The sequence below is a fragment of the Triticum urartu genome, chromosome 3A, assembly GCF_056163025.1.
Source record: "Triticum urartu cultivar PI428250 chromosome 3A, HENAU_Tu73, whole genome shotgun sequence".
In the NCBI taxonomy this organism is placed as follows: Eukaryota; Viridiplantae; Streptophyta; class Magnoliopsida; order Poales; family Poaceae; genus Triticum; species Triticum urartu.
Window position 1 is genome coordinate 357,280,268 of NC_141875.1, and position 10,503 is coordinate 357,290,770.

Consider the following 10,503-nt stretch of genomic DNA (forward strand, 5'->3'; position numbering starts at 1 on the left):
GTGGAGGGATGGCCTGGCCAGTGATGGGAGTAGTATGGGGGCGGTGAGGCCTCCGCGATAGCACAGCCGGCCACGGGAGGCAGGAGCAGGCGGCACGACTGGCGCTGCTTTGGGCGGCTGGAGCAAGAAGATCGGAGGTTGAAGAAGCAGTATGGCCGTTGGATGGACATAGGACGGTCACTGGAGCTAGAATCGTTCATATTGACTAAGTTGACAAAGCCTTCTGTCCCCATCAACTTAGTAGGCCCACAAGTCAGCCACCCACTATGGTGGGTCCCAACTAGCAGGGGGTATTCATTTTTTTGTGCGTCATAAGGACGCACTTCCTTGCGTGCGAAGATATAGTTGGTGGGTCCGACCTGTCAGTGGGGGGAACATTTTTTGCGCGAAATACAGAAGCCCTTCCCGTGGGTCCTAGCTGTAAGATGGAGGAATCATTATTTTGCACGTAGTAAGGAGGCATTTCCTTGCGTGCGGCCGTGGACCCAACTGTCAGCCTCTCTATGTACAGTCCACTTCCGATGGATGTCGTTCATTGACCACATTGACCAGGCTGCACCGAGAGCACCAGGGCGGTGGACGACGGCGAGGCCTAGGAAGGGAACGACACGGAGCCAGGGAAGACTCGGAAGTTGTTTCCCACGCGGAGGAGTACGAGGGTTTACTGGTTCGTCTGCCGTCCCCGGAGAATAACAACAGGTGTGGGTGAGTAGAGGGATCGCTAGGCCAGCGATGGGAGTACGGTGGGGCGGTGAGGCCTGCACGGCAGCATAGCCGGCCGCAGGAGGAGGGAGCAGGCAGTCTCGCCGGCGCTTGTTTGAGCGGCTGGAGCAGGAAAAGTAGAGATTGAAGAAGCACGACAGCCGTTGGATGGACATCCAATAGTCACTACTCTCGTGTGCATTATTTCTAATAATGTACAACCAATTTGCTAATTCTTAAGAATTTTTTTGGAGCCCATCTTCTTTTTGTTAGCATTACACCCCATATTGTGGCCACGGTTAAAAAGTATACGAATTTTTGCATATTTCGGTGTTGTCAACTGTTTTTAATCCTGAAATATCGATTCACATTCAAACTATTTTGAAAAATAATTTATATAAATATAAAATCCAAATAATTGTCCACGCATAAAAATCAATGGAATTTAAAATCTTGTAATGAAAAAAATTGAAACTAATTCCTGGTTTGATGTGTTTTAAAAATGTACAACCCATTTCTGGGCAAACCGAATGAAACTCTCCTTGTCTTGAAAGATTTGCAGCCCAGCAGGGCTGATAAAGCAAGTAGGCCTCGTTTGGGTTTTCTTTAAAAAAAATAGAACTGGGCTAGCCATTTTCAGCAAGAAAAAAAACAACTAGGCTCATGATGTGGTAAACATAAATAAAACCCTGGCTAGATGGGCCACAACCCCGTTGTTACCCTGATCCGTCGCTAAAACTAGTATAAATAACAACTGCTTGTTCCTATAAAAACCGCGCGACCTGCCGGGTCCCTAGTGTCAGCCGCTTGCAGTGTAATTCTCTCATTTATTGACTACGTGGACAATGGCGTGAGCCCCAGATGTCCAACCATTAGGAGGAACCATATCTTTGGGCTTGTAATATAGAGGCACTTGCTTGCATACTGCCATGACACTGGTGGTTCCCTACTGTCATCCTCTCCACATACAGTCATCTCCTTGTTCCTCTCGGTTGTTGATGAAGTTGATAACGTGAGGGCGGCGCACCATGCACGGCGAGCGAACCAAGGCCGCAAGGCGGAGGACGACGGCGAGGCCTCGGACGGAACGAACAGGAGCCGTGGAAGATGCACCGGTCCAGTCGCAGGCGGAGGGGAGTACGGGGGTTGACTGGTTCGGGTGCGGGTGCGTGTTGGGGCTGACGTCGCCGGAGAATAACATGACGTGTGGGGGAATAGAGGGAGGGACTGGCCAACGTTGGAGGGTACGTACAGTAGGGTGGCGGAGGCGCAACCAGCCATGGGAGGCGGGAGCAGGCGGAGCCGACGGGGTGGTTTGGTTTGGGTGGCTAGAGGAATAAGAACACAAGAGATAGAAGATACATGACAGATGTTGGATGTCAATCCAATGGCTGGTAGGCAGAATCATTTGTTGTCTGGCTAGTAAGTCGACACCACCTTGGATAGGCTATTTCCTCATGGGTCCCAAATGTTAGAATCCAAATCTGTCACGGTCATGCAGCCTTTCCTATGAAAATTTACAGCCCATTTGATGTGCTAGTTCGAAATAAGTTTGTGGGTGCTGGTGGGGGCTAATCACTTGGTTTCTGTAATGCACAGTGAGCTCAAGCAGCCGGCGAGAGTGATGTTATTTCCCATGGTTGGGATTTGTTAGTTGTTACAATATTTCACTCTAAATTAAACGACTGGCAAGCCATTTCCTTGCTTCAAAGAAAATATGTAGGTCACAACCAAGTTGGAAAGGGCAAGAACATCTAACTCCAGCTTACAAACTATACAAAAGCACGAGGGTTAATTGTTCATCAGGTTTACAAAAAAACCCAGTTTTTCACAGTCAAATGGATCGGTCAGGTCCATAGAATGAACATCCTGGGTCGTAAAATTTACTGGATTATGACCACAATATGTTGTAAATAGAAGCCCGACACGTACAGAAGCTCCTTTTCCCACCTGAAACTCCTTTTTTTCTCTTCCACATACCCATCCGTCAAAACCATGCTGCTGATAAACTTAAGCCTGATGGACAATAGTAACCTCGCATTCAACAGGAAGAATGTGACAAATCTAGTGTTTGCACGGTTGGCTACATATCGTTCTAGCGTTATTGTCTTCAATCGAATCTCATGAGAAGTTAGAAAATCCCGATGATCACGAATCCACCGATTGGTTATAACTTTCTTACCCCGTCCTGTTTCCTAAATAAACATGAAGATTGAAAACAGTTAAGGTCTAAAAAAAGAGTGTCGAAAGAGCAACAGCTGAACGGTTATTCTAGTACACTATATGCGGGCTTCCAATGTGCGTGAAATTATCACATTTATATACAACTTCTCCAGACATGGAAAACATTGCAGCAAGCCAATAATCTTGTTCAGATCAAAACTATTCATTTGGATATATAAGATCTTGATAGAATCCAGCACCATTGATAGGCCATCCATGGAGAAACTCTTCATTGAGCATAGAACATAATATTAGTACAAAATGTCTACTCCAAGATGACATATAACTTATGTGCAGAAATTTAAAATGCAGCTTATGGTTACAAGTGTAGATGATAATGTAAATTACCTGAAGAACTGTGCAGCCAAGCACCATATTGAAATGAGCACAAAGATCATGTATTACACCCAAGGTCTCCAGTTTAGGCGCAGAGAGGACGGTTATTTGCAACGGTGAATAACTAGAATCAAGGACCAACCTTTGAAGTGAAGGGGCATCTTGGATGATGAGCTGCCTTCCGTCAAAACAAATTCCAATTCTTACAAGGTTAGGCGACTTTATTTGGAGACAACTGATTCTAACTGTGAAAACAAGCACCAAGCACTCCAGGGTAGGGCAACTAGAGTGGATGATGTTGTGCAATGAGGCCTCCGATATACGAAGCCGCACAAGTGAAAGTTTCTTGAGAAATGGGAGTCGAAGGTTTAGTACCAGATTGTCTGGTAGGTCGCACAACGCAAAGGTGGCGGTGTGGAGAGAGGAGGAAAACCGCGAGATGGACATCGGTGCTGAGGGCACAGGTAGATGGCGTCCGTATCTGATAGGTGATTTCCAGGGGAATAGTAGAACTCAAGCAGCTGTAGTTCTGTGAATTCAGGGCATTTCAGCCAGGCGTCCACCGTGCAGGGCATGGTATGCTTGCTCAGGTAGCATGAGGGGATGCAGAGGCTTTGAACGGAGCCCTGGTAGGAGGAGATGATGGCTCTGGGGATTTCAAAATCATTGAAGAGAGATAGCTGACGATAGTCAAGATTAAGGGGCATGACGCGCCATAGAGGGCGCCACCGAATTGAGAGGACTTGGGCGCGGCAGCAATCCTTGGTGGGGAGAAGCGAGATGATCTCCCCAAGGACAGCGTCCGGGAGATCGCTGATGCGGTCCACCCAAGATTCTACAGGTTCCTGGGATCCGGTGGGGGCAGGGTCACCGCTTCTCCCCGCGTTGCCGGGTGTGGGATGTACAACAGGCGTCACCGCTGGCGGGAGTCTCGTCTTCTTGGCGCTGGGGTTAGCCGACTTCATTTTTCTTGAGGGCGTCACGTCGCGCTCACGGATTTGAGCAGAGTAACGAATGACAAGCCTAGTTGTAGTGCGAGTGAAGAAGAAGGGGAGCTGCGGTTTTTCTATAGTAGTGAGGAAGAAGGGGAGCTGGAGTTTTCTGTAGGAGTGAGGTGAGGAATTTCGGGGTATGAGTGGAGCGAGCTGACGTGAGGTGGGTGGGAGTGAGGAGGAAGAAGAACACCCAAGTTTTTTGGGGGGCGGTGTGTTGGGTGTGCGTAGCGCCTCTCATTCAGTAAATATATGGACTTTTGAATTGATTTTACTATTTACTAGGGTGGATGGGCTGTTTTGTCTTGGGCGCAGAGAAATAATTACTACTAGTATAGTGGAGACACTCTACAGCTACCCAGAAAAACAATTACTACTAGTACAGTGGATACAATACCGCTTCTGGCTCCTCCTAGGTCATCGAAACGTCTCCCTCTACTGAATGCCGTTATACTTTTGTTCACCGACATGCGGGCCCTGCAGCGCGCGGGACCAAATTCCATCCACCAAATTAGAAGGCAGTATGCAGGCGGAGAGTCACCCCGGTCGTAGCGCGGCAATAACGAGCCGTCGTATCAGAAAACCCCACCTCCCCGCAGTCTAAGTTTGATGGATGAAGCAACATCATTTCACTCTTCGCTGAATCCCCTTCTCCCTCACCGTCTTCAAGAAAGGCAACACTCGCATCTGCCACTGTTCTTCTCTCCCAATGAAGGGAAGGTAAGCGGATCCGTGATGTTGGTATATTTTCGTTCAAAAAAAGATCTTTTGCAAAGCAGTAACCGATCCTCACTCTCTTTTTTGTTTCATTGTCATTGTGATTGTGTTTTCCTTCCAATAGTCTCCTAGTATTCGTCAGTTTCATGATGGACTAAGGAGAACCAGGCAAAGATTTGCCGATATTGGAGCAGACCTAGGAGGCTGATCCCCACGAGACAAAGAGCTCCAAGAAGATGGAGGCAGCCGCCGAGCCGACCCCAGATACGCTCACGACCACTACTGAGATGGTCAACGCCCTGTTTGAGGTTACAGCCCCCATGGCACTGCAGGTGCAGTTTTCCCCCTTTGAGGATATGTCCCACCCGCTGAGGTGCCCAAGGTGATTTTCTTCTTTTCCAATCTCGATTGTGGCTTTTCATCTAAGTATGTGGTGATGAATAATGCAAAATTTTATTAGCTTTGATGCCATGCTATACATAGTGGTTTAAATAACTTGTGTTTCTTATACTGGAAAGTAATTCAAAATTTGTTTCTGTTTCAATTAGAGCCCTCATGTAGACAAGGATTGTGTGGTTGTACATGTCACTCGCTACGAGGCGGATGACCTGAATATACGCACTGGGAAAACAGAGTTTTTAGGCTGTTGGATCCTGGAAGCCATTTGTTCTTATACCAAAGAAGAGTTGTATTCCAGCCTCACTGTTGTCAGGCGTGTTGTCCATGGTGTACTGAAGCACAAGAAGTTCAAAGCTACTCCTTCGTTTGTGATGCATACTTTTCTTGTCAAGCTTACGCAGGAAGATGACGTGGCATGCCTCCACAAACAAGTTTATGAGTGGCAAGGCCACAAGGTTGTCTTCATGAAGGTTCACAGGATTGAGCTGCTGCCGGACGTCCTCGATGATGTTCATGGCAAGGTCCGTCTTGTGTCCAGCCAAAATTAGATCGAGGCATGAAATACTTGCCCCAGCTAGTGTTTAATAGTAATTCGGATTCTATCTAATTATCCGAACCTTGCCTGTTATCGAGCCCTCTGGGGCTAGTACTCTATTTGAATCCGTCTATGGGAACTGCTGCTACTTGTTGTCAGAAATAGATGAGTCCTCACTAGTTTTATCATACGAGCAGTGTGTGTTTTGATGAAATAGAGTACTTATTTGAGAACTGTGTGAGGATGTATACATAAGTACTTGTAAACACTGTTGGTGCTACCCCACTTGTAAGCAGTTGTGCAAAACACGACACATTGGCTCAACTCGCTTCAACACTAGGCTATCGACCAGCTAACAATCAACAATCTACTGTCTGACATATAAGTAACTATGTATCTTGTTACAGTGGTTCATGCAGTTAACCGAGGCCACAATGTAAATTCCAAACGTTCACACTCTAGTCCAGCGTTCATGTGGAACACTCACATTAAACTCAGCTTCATAAAAAACTTGAAAAGCATAAGTTAAGAAATTTTATACATCTCAATGATTCATAGAACATAACATACATATACTAGTTCACAACAAAAGACAAAGTTGTGAGAAGGTTTACAAATCAGGAAAAAACAAGCAAGGCTTCTCTGAGCAAAGGGCCTCCCGGCAGGCTTAAATTTCCTGGAGTTCACTCTGGTTTTTTCTTGTTGCCACCATCCAGGGTTAGGTTCTCTCATTCCAGAATAACCAATTATAATTGTGTTCTCAGCTGGAATGCTGAACTGAACCATGTAGTGTACCGACCAGCTAAAATTCTTGTGCATTCCACTAAATTTAAGCACCACTATTTGCAGAAATAAGAAGACCACAATGCCTCTTGTCCGCGCACCTGTCCAAAAGACTGTCGTGCAGCCGTGCCAGCTAGCCCTCGGTCCATGGATGAACTGGTAGAAAGTGCATTACGGACTAGGGTGCAGTTGTTTTCGCTCGTCCCTACACTGCAATCAGGAAGTAAAACGTACGAATCAACTTCTTTTATATTGCGTTGGTCATTCTACCTAGTAACTACCAATGTAGGAATACCTAGAAGATGGGTGGTTAGACGACGTCAATGAGGGATAGCCATCCCATTTTGCGTAGTTCTACTAAAACTGAGGTGTGTGCTTTTGATTGCGCGGATAGAAACGATACAAAGACAGACTTCCCGAAACGATATGGAGACAGACATCCCTGTTTGCACAAATACGAAATACGATTATTTAAACAGTGACAGATATTTGCAGTGGCGTATGATTAACAACAACATCTATTGTGTTATAATTGGCACTAGATTGACAGTATGAAAGTGTCCTTAAGTAAGTAGCATCGCATCACATCAACGCTGCCACTAGATTAGTATGCAGAACAATAGCAGTAGTATTATTATCATGAGAGTAGCACATGATCAGTAAATGTGTAATCAAATTTGTGCAGTTCCACTGGGATGAAGCAATGTTAGCGGTGTGAGATTTAAGTATAACTGCAAAAACACAATTCATGGGAAATAAAGCAAGACGGAAGTACTTCATAAAATGGTGATGGCATTGCTTCAATTTATCGACGGCACTAGACCATTACTTATTAGTGACATTAGGTGACATTGCTTAATGCTTCATGTGATTTTACATTAACGGTAGCGATATGGGCGTAGGGACATTAGGGGCATAAAGTGGTGAGGCAGATGTGGTTGCCAAGAGCGACAAACACTCAGGCAGCATGTCTGCATTTGTCCCATTTTTATCTCCTCGGCGACATTTTCCTATGTGAGCACAGGAAATCTAGACCTGCTCATTCTCATTTGCGTTGTCCCCCAACACCCGTCACTTTCTTTCCTTTTTCAACCAAGAGATAGGTCCACTTCCCCCCACCCTTCATCATCCACCATGCTTTCTTCGTCTTTTCAACCAATGGACCGGTTGGGTAGCCACTATCTACTACTTTCCCCTGTTTCCTCTTAGAACCAAGTCCTAGATTCATGCTACAGCTTTCCCACTTTCTTCCCTGTTTGAACCAACTCTTAGAGTCGACTGTATGAACTAGCTTTACCTCTAATAATAGTAAATGTCTAGGTGGCTTTGGAGCAACGGACGGAAGTAGAAAAAGATCCACACGAAGCCAAGTGGGGAGCTGGGGCAGTAGAGCAAGGCAAGTTTCGAAGGAATATATACCCGAGGGTCATCGGCATGTGGCAAAGACGGCATCGGGAGGCCGCATCTTGGCCACAATACCGCAGGGGGGAAGAAGGGGTCGGAGGCCCTCCGGAGCTGGTGCTCTCTCAGAGAGAACGACACGGCCGCCGATCGAGATGCGCGGGCAGCCGTAGGTCTCCTCCCTCGCCGCCGACGACAGCGTGAACGATGCACCTATACCCCTGCCCCGGTCGAGGTTGTCCGGCCGGATTTGTGACCAGCCATGAGCTAAGAGAGAGTGTGGCCACCTATGCCTTGCTTAGATCTAGAGAGCATGAGAGAGTGAACAAGAGGAACCCTAGTAAAGAAAGCGCTAAGGCTCCTGCTTATATATATATATTGGAGTGATTTTGTTGTACCAGCTTCAAAAAATGCGCTCCTACGTGTACCCACGAGTGGGTGTGAGAGATCTAGTGTGTGCGTGCACCGCTTCTCTTCGTGAGAGTACAATATACTATGCCCAAAGAACATTCGCCACAAGAGTAATAGTATAAGTGTGTGACGTGTGAGCTAAATTAAATGTGCGCGACGTCTTTTGTTTTTTAGAAGTTCTGAGGGTAGGGTGTGAAGAGCACATATGTGTGTGACGTCTACCTATAGATAGACGGTGGGTGCGAGAGGACTCGAGAGGGTGCGTGTGCATGAGAGAGAGAGGGGGGCACATATCAATGCAATGCATGTGTCCGTAAATCATTATCCGACAAACGTTCGCCACAAGACTTTTCCTGACGAACGCCGTAAGAACCGTTAGATCGGCATCCGACAGTGTCAGTTTTGCCATGTCATTTAACAGAACAGCCACTCCTCCTACACACAAATCTTCCACGTGAGTGTTAGCAACTGCCGTATGCTCCATCCGTTCCAAAATGCAGTGCATATAGCTTTATTGAACATTCGAACCTCGCAAACTTTTACTAAGTTTTCGTGTACCAAATTGCACATGTAGAATACCCTGTATATATCATTTCATTCATCTTCGAGAGGTAACTATAAAGATGGGGGAGGAGTCTACAAAGAAAGACCATCGTATCACCTGTAGCAATTTCAACCATCCTTTGGTGTGGAGGAATATCATAGGACCTCTATATGATATGATTTTTTATAGGATTTTTCCTTTAGAGCCAATTGGTTCATAGGAATAGATTCATATACTCCACATTTCAAAGGAAATAAACATGATATCATTTCTATAGCTTTAGAGCCACTTGGTTCATATGAATGGATTCCTATACTCCCATAATTTCAAAGGAAAATAAACATTAGCGTATATTCAATAGAAAAGTTCCTATGATATGAACCAAATTACATCTCTTTTCTAATCCCTCCTCATAGGAATTGAGATACATGGGATCTCTAGATTCAATAGAAAAGTTCCTATGATGTCAACCAAATGACATCTCTTTTCCAATCCCTACTCATAGGAATTGAGATACTCCATGTCATCTCTTTCCCTACAACTTCCATGTATACATCTTCTGTTCCTAAACTAGAACATAAAGGCGCGCATTGCTGCGCCCGACTATTTGAAGATAAGAAACAATACAATTGAAGATGACATCAACCCTTGATGCCCTTCTCATACTTGCAGTCCATTGAACCCAGCCGAGAGATTGATGCAAATATGCATGGTCACAATCATTTGCTAACAATGTGCAAGAGTTAGTTCAGGTGAGTATTTGCTTACATTATCGTTGGAGTAGTTGTAGAGATTGGGGTTATTAGTGGAGAAAAGGGGCTTGAATCAGCGGTAGAACACCTGAACCTGATGCTTTCCGCCCAGGAGCTCAGGCCGATCAAAGTTACACTGGAGATGACTGGTAGCAGCTTCTTCACCGGTGCCACCGCCGCGTCGCTCAATCGCTCAAATGACTCTGAAGACATTCACTCACAAAGCTTCTTCACAATGATATGTTTTTTCTTTTTGAAAAGGAGGATAGACCCCCGTCCTCTGCATCTGGATGATGCATGCGACCATCTTATTAATTATTCACATTGATATGTACTAGTTCCTCCGTTTGTAAATGTTTGTGTTTCTAGAGATTTCAATAAGTGACTACATACGGAAAAAAATGAGTGAATCTACACTTTAAAACATGTCTATATATGTTCATATATGATAGTCCATTTGAAATATCTAAAAGACAAATATTTAGGAACGGAGTTAGTATTATGAATTGGTAAAAAAAGATCTTAGAAATTAATTAGAAATCAAGAGATCGAGAAATGCATATATGCGCTGCGTCATTTGCGATTATGAGACCTACGATGGATCTAATGGTGTGCTGGTGTAATTTGCGATTAGGTGGGATTATACTTTGGGAGCGGTTACAAGAATACGGGAAGGCGAGCGGCCGGGAATGATCTCTCTCTCTCTCT